At 46.5% G+C, this 14539-nt stretch overlaps 1 protein-coding gene across 4 annotated transcripts in view; it reads left to right on the top strand.

Annotated features, from left to right (window-relative positions):
- STK32B (serine/threonine kinase 32B) overlaps positions 1–14539 on the top strand; it is a 481347-nt gene that overhangs the window by 113747 nt on the left and 353061 nt on the right. The window lies entirely within an intron of this gene.

Here is a 14539-nt window from a genome sequence, read left to right as displayed (position 1 = left end):
GGGTACATCCCCCGTGAGGGCCATCTTCAGCTGGCAGAATGACTCCTCTTCCAGCTTTTCCCATCTGAAGGGTGGCTTCTGGTTTTTGGCCTTCCTGGACTGGCCTATCAGGAGGTCCTGCATAGGAGCTGCCTTCTTGGTAAAACCGGGAATGAATCTTCGGTAGTAGCCTACCAACCCGAGGAACTGCCGCACTTCCTTTATGCTGGATGGTCTTGGCCAGTCCTTAATCACGGTGATCTTGTCAGGGTCGGGAGCCACTCCGTCAGCACTCACCACGTGTCCCAGGTACTGTACCTTTGGCTTCAGTAGATGACACTTTGAGGGTTTTACCTTTAGGCCATAGTTTGCCAGGGCTTCAAACACTTCTGCAAGGTGTTCCAGATGGTCCTCATAGGTCTTGGAATAGACGATGACATCGTCCAGTTATAATAGGACCGTCTCGAAGTTCCGGTGTCCCAGACAGCATTCCATCAACAGTCGGAAGGTTCCTGGTGCGTTGCAGAGCCCGAACGGCATACAGTTAAATTCGCTGAGTCCCATCGGGGTGGTGAATGCGGTCTTCTCCCGGTCCGCCTCTGCTACAGGAACCTGCCAGTACCCGCTAGTGAGATCCAAAGTAGAGAAGAAGTTAGCAGATTTTAATGCAGCTAAGGACTCTTCTATCCTTGGTAACGGGTACGCATCTTTGTGTGTGATACGGTTGACCTTCCTGTAGTCTACACACATTCTCATGGTGTTGTCTTTCTTTTTCACTAAGACTAGTGGAGCTGCCCAGGGGCTACAGCTGTCCCTAATTACCCCAGCCTCCTTCATGTCTTTTAGCATCCCCTTGGCGTGCTGATAGTGTGCAGGGGGTACGGGTCGGTATCTCTCCTTTATGGGAGGATGGTCTCCCGTGGGGATGTGATGTTCTACCCCCTTTACTCGCCCGAAGTCTAGCGGGTGTTTACTAAACACTCTCTCGTACTCCTGAACCACCCGGTAGACTTCCTGTTTTTGGTGTGAGGGAGTGGAGTCAGTACCCAAATGCAGTTGCTGGCACCAGTCCCCCATTTGTTTCTTAGAGCCGTTACCTTCCTCTGGTTGAGATGGAGGCAAGGGTTCCACGGCCTGTACAGAGTTCTGGTTTATGGTGAACAATTTGGCTAGCGTGGCATACCGGGGCAGGTGTACTTCTCTCTCCCCGATGTTTATGATGCGGACTGGTACCCTCCCATGGCGTACATCGACCACCCCCCGCGCTGTCAAAATGGTGGGCCTACTGTCTGAGTAGATGGGTTCCACCATTGCTTGGTAGTCTCTACCTCTCAGACCAATAGCTGCCGGGCACCAAATCATCATCTCACTCTTCGGGGGCATGGCAATTGGGAACGGGTCACACATTCTCACGCTACCTATCTCACCACCAGATAATTCCACTTGTTGCCGCTTCATCAGTGCTGGGATCTCCTTTTGGAGCACACGCTGCTGGCTGGAACTGGCGTTCTTGGCAACCTGTTGCAAAATAAGAATCACCTCTGCAAGACAGTTTTCAATTACATTAGTACCTAGGGTTATTTTTGGGTGACTCTCGCGACGGTCAATGTCCACAATGATCAGTCCTTGTGCCGGCAGTTCAACTTTACCGACCTTGATGGTCACCTCTTTAAATCCTATCTGTGGCACGGGCTGACCATTGCTGGCGATAATGCTCAGGTCGTCATCTGGTAGCGGGTTATGTCCGAGTCATTCCAGTACAGCTTGAAGAGCACGTACGGGATGGTAGTCACCTGTGACCCAGTGTCTAGTAGGGCACTCATAGGAATGCCATCCAGTACCACAGGCAAGACCGGACGTCCCCCTACGTATTTGTCACGCCAGTTCGATGGGCCTGATGATCTTATGCCTGGGGGTTGGCCCTCTACCCCAGGTTGTGCCCATTTAAATGACAGTACCTTGCCATATGTCCGGGTTGATTGCAGCGGCGGCAGATGGGTTGTCCGTCCTCGTTGTATCGGTCCCTGGGTCTTCCTCTGGCCGGTGGGGTCCTCCTCAGACGGCGCCACGGGACGTCCTCCGGTCTTGATGCCAGCTGGATCTTTCCTGGAGAAGAGACCTGTAAAGACTGCACAGTTCTGGTTAACGCGGCAACACTCTTAGTCAGCTCTTGGACCTGGTGGTGCAGGTCTGTAGCCGGGTTGGTATCCAAAGCTTGCGCACCAGCTCCCACAGCCTCCGTAGACAAGGGCACCGCCTCCTGAGGATAGGTAATAGCAGGGCGCCGGTGGGTTACAGCGCCACCCGGTGCCGGTTCTCGGAGCACCCAGATGGCTCTGTCCTTGAACTTCGCAAAGTCTAGGTCAGGGTTCTGCAGGGCCATTGCACGTAACTGGGTTCGGTGGGCGTTGGACAGCAGACCCTCTATGAATTGCTCGGTCAACAGTTCGTCCTCATTCCTCACACTGTCAGGGTCTGCCTGTTTAATGGCTCTCAGGGCCTCTTGTAAGTTTAGAGCATAGTCCCTTATACTTTCATGTGCCCGCTGTTTGCACCCGTAAAATCTGAGTTTTATTTCAGCTGAGGTGCGGGTGTCAAATGTGTCTTTCAGACGGGCTAGTATCTCTCTGACAGTCCTCTTCTTCCCAGATGGCCAGGACTTTACCTCCCTTTGGGCTGCCCCAATTAACTGGGCCACCAAGATGCTTACTTTTTGCTCTTCCGTGAGGGGGTATACCTGGAAGAGGCTGTCCAGTCTTTCCCTAAAGTCACTTATGGTATGTGACTCCCCTGAGTACTGGGGTAGCCTGGTTGCCCCCGGGATATAGGGCATGGTGAACAGCATGACCGCAGCAGCGGTTGCGCTGGTGGTGGCTGTGGCGGTGGAGCTTCCCTCTGTATCCAACATCCTCTTTCCCCCCTAGTGGACCGTGGCCTACCTTGCGATGATCCTCTTCTGTAGGCCGCGGCTCCGCAGTCGATCGTCGGGGTTGAGGACCTTGCGTCGCGCTCCTGTGACATCATCGTCGCTCTCTCTCCCTTCCAGGACCTTGCACAGCGTCAGTGCGTGGGGCGGAGCTTCGGATCTCGCGCGCTTTCGGCGTCCACGCCCCTCTTCTTCCCGCGCGGCGTCCTGAAGATGGCGTCCAATGGCGGGAAGACGGCTGCAGACGGCGGGAAACGGCTGCGGATGGCGGGAAGCTTCTATCAGGTAAGTGCAAAAGTCTTTTTCAGGCACGCAATACTCGTTGGTGGCGGGTTGGTTTGAATCCTGCCAACTACGCCAAAGTTGACTCGCCCCCTGGGCCTGTGTTGTGCGTGCACGTGTGTGCGGGGAATACCCGGAGCCGGATCGCTGGGGGTTGTAATCTCCGGGGCGATGACCCGGTCCGTGCCCAGGGTGGTCAAATCAGTGGCAGGGTTATAAGTATGATGATGGTCCGACTACGCCACCCGTGAATTGCGGTCAGTGGGGACCGCCGCTGCAAGGCAGACCGCTGAGGCCGGTGTTGTGTGTGCAGCTAAGAATGGGATGACTCCTCACGGGAGAAGTATAGCCTCAGGGCAGTTGGTACGGATGATGGGAGTGATGGTGCACGAGCGCAGCAGGAACAACTCAGAGTCTGTGCAGTGCAGTTCAGGGTCTTTACTGGTGTTATAAAGCAGACCCTCCCGGGAGTACTGGTTAGCAGTAGAGGCCTGGTCAGTCTGTGAGCAAGCAGGATCTCCCCTGGCCAGGTGGAGTTGTAGGCCTCCCCGTCTATCTGCACTCTTCCTGGCTACCTGGCTGTATGCGGGTAGAAGTAGCCCACGTCCCTGAGTGTACCGTGTGGTGCTCACCCGTATGGCTGGTGACTTGGGGCCTTCTGTTAGCCTCCGCTCCACGATGGCGGTGCTGGTCCCTTGCTTGTGACCTTGCCTCCGGGCTTCTATGGCCAGAGGACCTGGAATCCCGTGCCGGTTGGATTCTGCTGCTGGACCTGGATGTCCCCACAGCCTCGGACTCCGTGTCCGGTCTTAGTGTCTTCAGCCAGGGCGAGCTATCTGGCTTCCAGCCCCTGGCACTCGCTCCTGCTCCTACAGAGCTCCTAGTTCTTGCTTTCCCTCTCCAGGCTCTGACTCACCTAATCCCGCCCCAGACCCAGTTTATAAGGGCAGATTCCTCCCCTCCCAGGTCTGGGTGGGCCGTGTTGCATGCTTAGGGCTCCTGACCAGAGAAACCTCCCACTTGCTCTCAGACATAATATTTCTATTACTGTGGTAACCAGACCCCTGGGGTGCCACACAAGCCTTTAGTTGAAGGTATAAAATCCTCCTGACAGGGGCTTATTTAGTTCTTAAAAATTTGATGAGCTTCTGCGAGTCTCGATTGCTCACATTGATTTCTAATGCTCTTGCCTTACTGTGTAACCCTATCGGCTATGACTGATATTTTAGTTTTGTCTCATTTATTTGACTCTTAAACTACTCTAAATGCTTGAGACTAAAAGAGGTTCTTTCTTTTATTCCTCACCCACATATCATTCTAAAAAATAATATTAATGTCTATCGAATGTGTGTTTTTATGGACACAGATCTGCAAATAAGCTTTGCTTGGCAAAATAAATCTGTTTATTTTTAGATTCTGCAAATTTGCAGAAAACTGTATGATAAATGTTGAAATCTGATTCAATTCATGCAGAGGCACGAAGGCGGCTGGACGAGGATAAATTAGGAATTATGCTACACAAAGAATCCAGCCACCGCAACTAGTTTTTGTAAGATTACTTTTATTTTACAGTGTGTGGAAAAATGAGAGTTTGACAGAATAATCTTTTTTTTTAATGTATTACTTTTTTCATTTTCTAGTTCAGGAAGTCAAGGACATGGAGGAACAAGAAATATTTCACCATAAGCAAAAAGCACAATCATGAAGAAATCCATAACACACAAACAATCATTAATGCAATGGCTTTTTTTTTTCCTAGAAAACATATTAATGGCTTCACATTCTGTCAGACTCCCATTTACAAATGAGCTAAAATCATTCTGAAATATAATATGCATTTGCATGAGAACAATGTGCATACACTTTTATGACTCCCATTCTTGCCTACACCTGTAAGGCAGCGGCAATCGCATTGCACATTACGGTCTGCATTAAACAGAAAAAATGTTCAAAAGATTAAAAAGTATTCCAGCACTTCCTCCCTTAATTTTAATTTTCTTAGACCCTATCTTGTATTATTGTATCATGTAATATTAGAAATAAGATCCTAAGAATTTTTTTCAGTGTCTAAGTTCGGCCATGTCCTGCTCCTCCTCAATGTTCTCTGTGCAGCTGAAGACAACTGGCTGCAGCAGGAGCCTCTCCCCCTCAAATATTGATAAGCCCTGCCCCTAGATTAAGGGAACATGGCTTCAGCTGTTTACCCACTGAATATGAAACTAATCAGCAAAAAATTAGTTCTGTCTTCTTTACAGAATTTCTACAAGACTGACTGTTTCTAGATCGTGCAGAAACTGTTGCAAACAGTGAGGGCAACTATATTTTTTTAACAATTTAAAGATTTCTACATTCAAGTCTTCAAATTGTTTCTTCAGAGAGGAAGAGGACTAGAACTCTAGCGCCACCTATAGGAAGTAGCGATCCTAAAAGTCAATATCGACTCTCTAACGAGCCTTGTTCACATGACTTAGGATAAAAGTCAGAACCAGTTGATCGGTGGGGTTGTTGGGTAATGGGCTACTGCCGATTTAATACTGGTGAGTGGTGACCTATCTTAAAAATAGATCATTAATATCTAAGATCTGGACAACCCCTCTAAGTTTTGATACAAGTGCTTTTTATACTTCTACCGAATAGGTTTAGGTATTAGAAAGCAATGCACAACCTCATCAACATTGAGATTAGAAGTCATAGAGATGCACTGCTTCTCTATGAACGCAATGATGACATTTCTTTTTATAATGTAAAAAGCTGTATCGAAGCTATAGTTGAAATTTATTTTTGGGGTATATTTATATTCGAGTTATTACCTGTTGGAAAGACTAAAATCAGATGACCCCTTTTTGACAAAAATGAAAGGGAAAAACATGTTTCTCTTAGAGTATCTTAGCAAATTATTCATTTTTGTCATATCTATGCATTTTCCAGTTCCTTCATGATTTCTTACAGCAAATCAGCTAGAAACACAATGAACCACCTGGGTTTCTAGCCGTGTGTTCCCATAGGCTTCCCTTAGTCAGGATTTCAGAGACTACAGCTGTTCTTTCCTCTGATCCTTTACCTTATCTCTGGGAAAATGTATAACGCTCCGGTTATATATAATGCATACTCTAATTAGCCATCGCCTTGGAAATACTGATCATGAGTAAAACATTGATTATTTTGTGACAATGAGTGGGATATATTAGGTTTGCAAGTGGTCAACCAGTTCTTGGAATCAGGAATTATGGCCAATTGTAAGGAAACAAGCAACTTTATCATTGGCCAAATGGTGATGGATAGAAGACTGGATGAGGGCATCTTCTCAATGACAGATCTTGTGTGGCTTCCTATTATGTATGGCTCAGTATATACCAGGATTGGTATGTAGGGCAACCTATGCAAAGGCAAAATGGTCAAGGGTGGCCATGGATCATTGGGGAGTGAGGGCTACTCTATCTGGTCTGATCCCACAGAAGAGCTAATTTAGTCCAAATTGCTGAAAATGTTATTTCTGGCTATAATTGAAGATGTTAGAACATCTAGCACATCGCTGTTTCGCGTAGGGCTGAGAAAGGGCATCAGAACTGGACCATGGAGTGATGGAAGTAGGAGGCCAAGTCTGATAACTCATGTTTTACTTTATATCATGCAGACGGTCCGGTTAGTATGCATCAGTTACTTAGGGAAAAGGTGACACACGGATATACTATGGGAAGAGACAAATCTAGTGGATGGAGTATTATAAAAAAAAATGAAAAAAATGTTCCAGCTTGAAAGTGTACAAAATATTTATTATTTAAAAAGGGGATTCCATGGACAGAATAGGCTTAGCAACGCGTTTCAAACGCAAGCCTTCGTTCTTTATCAAAGCCATACATATAATGAACATCCGTGATTATATACAAAACACTCACCAATGAAACACCAAAAAACCGCCACATGATTAAAAGTACCAATGAAAACACAATCAAGTTAGCATCACATGACTGCATGTGACTGAGAAAAAAGCTATCACATAAAACTATACAATTTAGTGACAAAAGATTAAAATAGATATATTCTAAGCAGATAAAGTGCTATTTAATAGTGAAACATAAGTTCACGGCGCATTTTGAGGCCGACAGGATGACACGTGTCCAGATCCATCATCCAATAAGCCTGTCGGTTCTGTAAGCGCTTTCTGACGTCTCCACCTCTGGGATCAGCCAATACTTACGATCTTCACTTCTATTATGACACTGTATAAAATGTTTAGAGGCATAAGAGATTGGCTTCTGACATATTAAAATTATCTGCAATGTGCTCAGCGATGCGTTTTTTTAATTTCCTGATTGTACATCCCACATACGTCTTGTCAGATATATTGCACTTGATAATATACACAATATGATCGCTGTTACAATTAATGTACTGATTAATGCTATATACCTGTGATTTATCTGAATTAGGAAAGTTTCTCACTACTTTTACATACTGACATAAATTGCAACGCTTCTGTCCACATTTATAAAAGCCTCGGCAATCCAGCCAAGTGTGTCGTTTTTGCATTGGATTGGATGTGCTTGCCGATAGTATGGTTCCTAAAGCTTGTGCCCTTTTGGCCACTACTTGTACACCTGAATTAAGGACTTTAGATAGTAACACATAATCTTGTAGAATAGGCAAGAATTTTAAAATTATGTATTTTATCCTATAGAATTGTGGGCTATATTGTAGTGAAAGCACTACATGACTGCTACTTTTTAAGTTGGTATTTTCTGATGTCTATTCATAAGATCTAATCTATTCTTGCACCCAACTATATTGTGTGTTCTGTCTAGAGTCCATTGTGGGTAACCCCTACTTTTTAATTTATGTAAAAAAGTGTTGCCTGACATAGGTTTGGAAAAAGTAGATGTAGAAATTTTATTGTTCGATCCCTCCAAATTCAGATCCAAAAAGGAAATGTGATTTGAACGAAAAGTGCAAGTGAATGACAGATTATATGTATTATTGTTCAGATAATCCACAAACAGCGGTATCTCAGACATATCTCCTCTCCATATTATCAATTGATCATCTATATATCTACCATACCATTGTATGGAATTCAAAAATGGATTAATGTTAGAATATAGATGATTATATTCCCAGAATGACGTGACAAGGTTAGCATGCGAGGGTGAATACTTAGCCCCCATAGAGACTCCCTTGCGCTGAAGATAGTATTCCTATGAGTACATCAAAAAATTATGAGACATCAGAAAAGAAATGACTTGTTTGACATACATGCATAAATCAGCTGTGTAGTTACTGAACTTAGTCACATGAAAAACTACTAATATCAAGGCAATGTTATTTGGTATGCACGTGTACAAAGAAACAACATCGCAGCTCAACCATGAAAATCCCAGGAAATTGTGGATAACTGGCTGAGTACATCACGGGAGTCTTTCAAAAAGCCAGGTACTCGCTGGACTAAAGGTTGTAATAAATAATCTAACCAGTCTCCCAAATGTTCCGTAACAGAATTAATACTGGAGATGATAGGTCTCATAGGTGGCAAAGAGACTGATTTGTGCGTTTTTGGAAGACCATACATATATGGCAAAATAGGGTGATCCACTTGCAAATATTCTTTTTGTTTGGTTGTGATGACTCCTAGGGCACATCCTTCACCAATTAGATCATGCGTTTCAGTTGTCAGCCTTGGGAGGGGGTTAGATGTTATTCTTTATATGTTGTTTGATCTCCCAACATTTCTCTCATTTGTCTATCATAAATGTCCAGATCCATTACGACCACCAATCCTCTTTTATCTGACATCCTGATAATAATATTCTTGTTATTTTTAAGTTCATGGGTGGCTATATGTTCTTTTTTGATAGGTTAGGTCATTTATGATCTGTATCCACCAATGAATGCAGTTTTTTCAGTTCTTTTTGCACTATATCCTGGAATCGATCAGATGTTAAAACAAGCTTAGATAAATTCAAGACATTTTTGATTTCAAGATCATTCATATGAATTTCCTGCAACGGGTTGACATGCCTTGGCATCCAAAATGTCTTGAATTTATCTAAGCTTGTTTTAACACCTGAACAGACAAAAGTGCTATCCTATGGATTAAACTTTGTACCAGAAAAGATATTCTGTTCCCATGACTGTGCTGTAAATATATGGCCCTGTTGAGATGCTGTTTCTTCAACCTGTACTTACAAGGGCGATTGTCGGCGATAGCTTAACTCAGCTGCAGGCACACAAGTTGTGAAAAATACAGAAGAAGTTTTATTTTCCTTGGAAATCTTGTGAGAATGCATACATAGCAGCAGGTAAAAAGGAACTTTCCTCAGACAGGCTGAGAGCACATGAGCTTCAGATGGAGCCAAGATGGTGAAAGGGAAAAGACAGGGGAAAAAGAAGGGAGGGGTTAGCTACAACACAGTCACATGAGAGGAAGACAGGGAGAGAGAAGGGACAAGCATAAGGAAGGTAAACATTATTGCATAGCAACAACAGCAATATATGAAAACTGCAAGTAGACCAAACGAAGTCCAAAAATTTCCCATTCATGGGACATAACACTCCCCGTCTGAAATCTTTAGATTTCAACAATTCTTGACGTGATGTCTTTTGATGATGTCAATGTCGACCTAAAAGACAAAAAGAAAAACACAAAGGCATGCAAATAACAATTGTAGTACCATTGGTGTAGTCCAATTTTCAGTTGGAGGCCTGAAGTACTGAACAGCGGAACAGCGGGATAATCCGAATCCAATTGAAAAACCCATCTTCGTATTGGGGAAGCCGCAACGTGCAAATACTTCCACCAACCCAAAAATCCGCTGGGGAATGTTTTAATGTCCCAACATAGCTGAGATGTATGGCGGTAAGCTCCCTGTGGTAAACTGTGACCAATAACAATGTCCTTCATGTGATGTTCTCCTTTGGTAAAAGCAGTACAAGTTCAGTGATGGGACGGAAGAAAATAAGAGTTGAACCATCTTTCATAACCTTGACGTCTACCTTACGAGTCTTTCCATCGTTGCTTGGTGTAACCTTGGTGATAAGACCCATTAACCAGTCATTGCGATGAGCTTTGTTATCTTTAAGGAGGATGAGGTCTCCGTCTTGGAGATTAGGTTTTTCAGTCTGCCATTTGTGACGGCTTTGAAGCAAGTGCAAGTATTCAGTCTTCCAGCGGTGCCAAAAGCATTAGACAAGTTTTGTACCTGTTTCCACTGATGTCTGTAAATGTCTCTGTCCACAAACTTCCCTGGAGGGATTGCAGCAGCTCCAACCTTCTGAGAAAGAAGTGTAGCAGGAGTAAGGATCATTGCAGGGTCCGATTATACTGGTACCAATGGTCTTGGTACCAGCGTCACGGCAGACACTTCATTGAGGAAGGTAACCAGGACTTCATGAGTGAGAGGTAGCTTATGATCCAGCAACATTGAATCAAGGATTCTTCAAGCAATGCCAATCATACATTCTCAGGACCCTCCCATATGCGATGAATGTGGAGGGTGGAACACCCAAGTGCACCCATTGTCAATCAAAAGGTTATCTAACTGTAGCTCCTTGCACACTCCTACAAAGTTAGTGCCACAGTCAGATCTGAGCTATTTGGCAGGTCCCCGGATAGAAAAGACTCTTCTGAGAGCATTGATGAAGCAAGAGGAATCCATGGATTCAATTACCTCAATGTGAAGTGCTCAGATGCTAAGACAGGTGAACAGCACGGCCCACCACTTACTGTTTGCGACTCCACCACAGGTCCTTCTTGTAACAATCGACCATGGGTCAAAAACATCTACGCCGACGTATGTGAATGGCTGGTCGGTGTTTAGCCGATATGCTGTGAGATTTTCCATCTGTTGATGTTGTTTTCCTTTTAATTTTTGACACTTAATGCATTTATGGAGCACTGGGGAGACACATCTCTTCATCCCCATGATCCAGAGGCCAGCAGACCTTATGGCACCTTCGGTAAACTGTCTTCCTTGGTGGTGCACTCGTTCATGATAGTGTTGGACCAATAGCGTAGCAATGTAGTGCCGACCCGGAATGATGATAGGATTCTTCTCCTTATCACATAGTTCAGACTTCACTATACGACCACCCACCTTTAACAGTCCGTGATGATTGACCACTATTCAAGCAGTGAACTGCTCTCGTACAGGTTGGTACCCTTTGTGATACTGTCGATCTCGTGACCTTAATCTTCCTGATGGCACGTCTGATGTCAGCAACAGTAGATGTCCTCTACACATATGTCAGCCACGACACTCTGATGATTTGTCACTGGCAAAGGAATGAGCAATGTGAATAAGATGAGCTATGGCCCGGACAACAGCTGACCATCTTGAGAAGCGTTCAAAGCTGTGGGATCTTAGTTTCAATTTTGGCATCACAGAAGTGTAGCGAGTAGAGATGATTGGTCTGATTTCTTTGTCAGACTCCGGTTCCACCAGCTCACAAGTATTGTTGATGTCCTTTGAACTAGAATCCTCATATAAGAGACTTGGAGGCGACAGCCACATGTTGTCATTGAGCTTAGACGCAGCTGTGAGTCTTGTCCCTCGGTCAGCTGGGTTCAGGTCAGTAGAGACATAGTGCCACTGCTCAGGGACAGAAAAACTTCTGATGCGCTCTACTCTATTGCTGACGTAGACGTAACATTTTTTTGTTTGGTTGTAAATGTAACCAAGTACCACTTTACTGTCTGTGTACAATGTAAATGAATCTATCGCAATCTCCATTTCATCCTTTATAGCTTCAGCTAATTCCACTGCCAGTACAGCAGCACAAAGTTTGAGTCTTGGTACAGAGTGAGCAGGTTTCGGGGTTAGTTTTGCCTTACCGAGGATAAATCCACAATGTACCTTGTTGTTGTCTTCCGAGGTCTTCAGGTAGGCTACTGCAGTTATGGCCTCTGTAGATGCGTTGGAGAAAATGTGGACTTCTCTTCTGGTAGTGGCTGAAAGGGTGCCTAGGGAATAACAACGTGGGACTTGGAGATGCTCTAAAACCTTCAGAGACTTCTTCCATGTCTCCCACCTATGTTGTTTCTGGGATGATAGCGGAGTGTCCCAATCCGTGCCCTCGGGGGTCAACTGTCTCAATAGTATCTTGCCTTGAATGGTGATGGGTGCAATAAACCCAAGAGGATCATAGATGCTGTTCACAACTTTTCATTTAGTGAAAGGTTTATCACAAACTGACACCTGGAATGTGAACATGTTCTGCTTAATGTCCCAAAGCAGACTGAGGCTGCGTTGCATAGGAGGAACGTCAGAACCCAGAACAAAATCCCTTACACTAGCTGCGTAATCCTCAGATGGAAATGCTTTCATTACCTCTTTACTGTTGGAGATGATCTTGTGGAGTCTAAGGTTTGCTGTTGACAGCATTTCCTGTGTTCTAGAGAGCAGATCAATTATCTCTTCACTTGTAGGCAGAGACTTAAGCCCATCATCTACGTAGAAGTTTTTTTCCACAAATAGACGAGCATCAGACCCATACTCTCTCTCACCTTCCTGTGCTGTCCGTCTTAGTCCATAGATTGCCACGGCAGGCGAGGGGCTGTTCCCGAAGACATGCACTTTCATCTTGTAGTCTATGAACTCAATGCGGACATCATTGTCTTTGTGTCATAGGAACATGAGGTAGTTTCTACTGTCTTCTCTCACGATAAAACAATGGAACATTTGTTGAATGTCGGCCATTACTGCGACAGGTTCTTGTCTGAAGTGAATCAGTACTCCTATAAGGCTGTTGTTTACATTAGGCCCAGTGAGGAGCAGGCTATTGAGAGAGATGCCTTCATACTGAGTGCTGGAGTCAAACACCACTCTAATTTGGTCGGGTTTGTGTGGCACCCCAGGGGTCTGGTTTCCACAGTAATAGCAATATTACGTCTGAGAGCAGGTGGGAGGTCTCCTGGCCAGGAATCCTATGCATGCCACACCTCCTGCCCAGTCCTGGGAGGGGAAGAACTTCCCCTATATAAGACTGGGGCTGAGGCAGGGTTAGGGAGAAAGAGGAAAAGAGGAGTCCCAGACAGAGACATAGTCTGGTCTGGAGAGGAGCAGCTATAGGAAAGAAAGATCAGGAGCTCAGTGGGAGCAGTGCTAAAAGGAGTCAGGGGCTGGAAGCTGTAGAGCTCGCCCTGATTGAAGAGTTCTCACCGGACCCGGAGTCCGAGGCTGTGGGGACTAATCCTTACCCAGCAGCAGAAACCGACCGGCAGGGGATTTCAGGTCCTCTGGCCAAGAAACCCGAAGGCACGGTCACACGCAAGAGACCAGCACCGCCGTCGTGGAGCGGAAGCTACCAGAAGGCCCCGAGTCACCGGCCATACGGGTGAGCACCACACGGTACACTCAGGGACGTGGGCTACTTTTACCCGCCTCTAGCAAGGTAGCCAGAAGAGTACAATTAGTTGGGGAGGCCTACAACTCCGCCTGGCCAGGGGAGATCCCATCTGCTCACGGACTGACCAGGCCCCGATCGCTAGCCAGTACTCCGGGAGGGTCTACCTTTGTCATCAGTAAAGACCCTGAACTACACCGCACCGTCTCTGAGTGGTTCCTGCTACCTGCATGCTATTCTGCTACCCCCTTCGAACACGTCGGCTGCCCTGAGGCCATACCCCTCCCGTTGGGGGTTATACCATCTACGCTGCACAATCGTACCACCGGCCTCAGCGGTCTGCCCTGCAGCGGCGGCCTCATAGCCGCATTCAACGGGTGGCGTAGTCGAACACCGTACCATCTTCTGCTAAACTCTGCCACTCAGCTTGACTCCCTGGGCACGGACCGGGTCACCGCCACGAGACTACTACCCCTATCAGATCCGGCTCCGGGTAGGCTCCCGCGTGCGCAATGCTGCGCGACTCAGGCCCAGGGGCGCGTCAACTTTGGCGTAGTCGGCAGGATTCCGTGCCCGCAACCACCGGGTACTGCGTGCCTGAAAGAAGACTGTTAAACTTACCTGTGGTGAAGTTTTCCCGCCATCCGGCGCCATCTTCTGCCTTCTTCCCGCCATCCGTGGAGTTTTCCCGCCGTGGGACGCCATCTTGAAGACGCCGCGCGGGAAGAAGAGGGGCGTGGACTCTGAAAGCGCGCGAGAACTGAAGCCCCGCCTCACGTCAGGACGTTGCGTAAGGTCCTGGAAGGAGCCCAGCAGACGCCGACGTCACAGGAGCGCAACGGAAGGTCCTCAACCCTGACGATCCACTGCGGAACCGCGGCCTACGGAAGAGGATCATCGCAAGGTAGGCCACGGTCCACTAGGGGGGAGGAGGATGTCGGATACGGAGGAGAGCTTCACTGCCACAGCCACCGCCAGCGCCGCCGCTGCTGCGGTCATGCCTTTCACCATGCCCTA

This window comes from Phyllobates terribilis, unplaced genomic scaffold (genome assembly GCF_046119375.1).
Source record: "Phyllobates terribilis strain yellow unplaced genomic scaffold, ASM4611937v1 Scaffold_1__5_contigs__length_1240528914, whole genome shotgun sequence".
Lineage (NCBI taxonomy): Eukaryota > Metazoa > Chordata > Amphibia > Anura > Dendrobatidae > Phyllobates > Phyllobates terribilis.
This window is presented reverse-complemented; position numbering and strand designations above follow the sequence as displayed.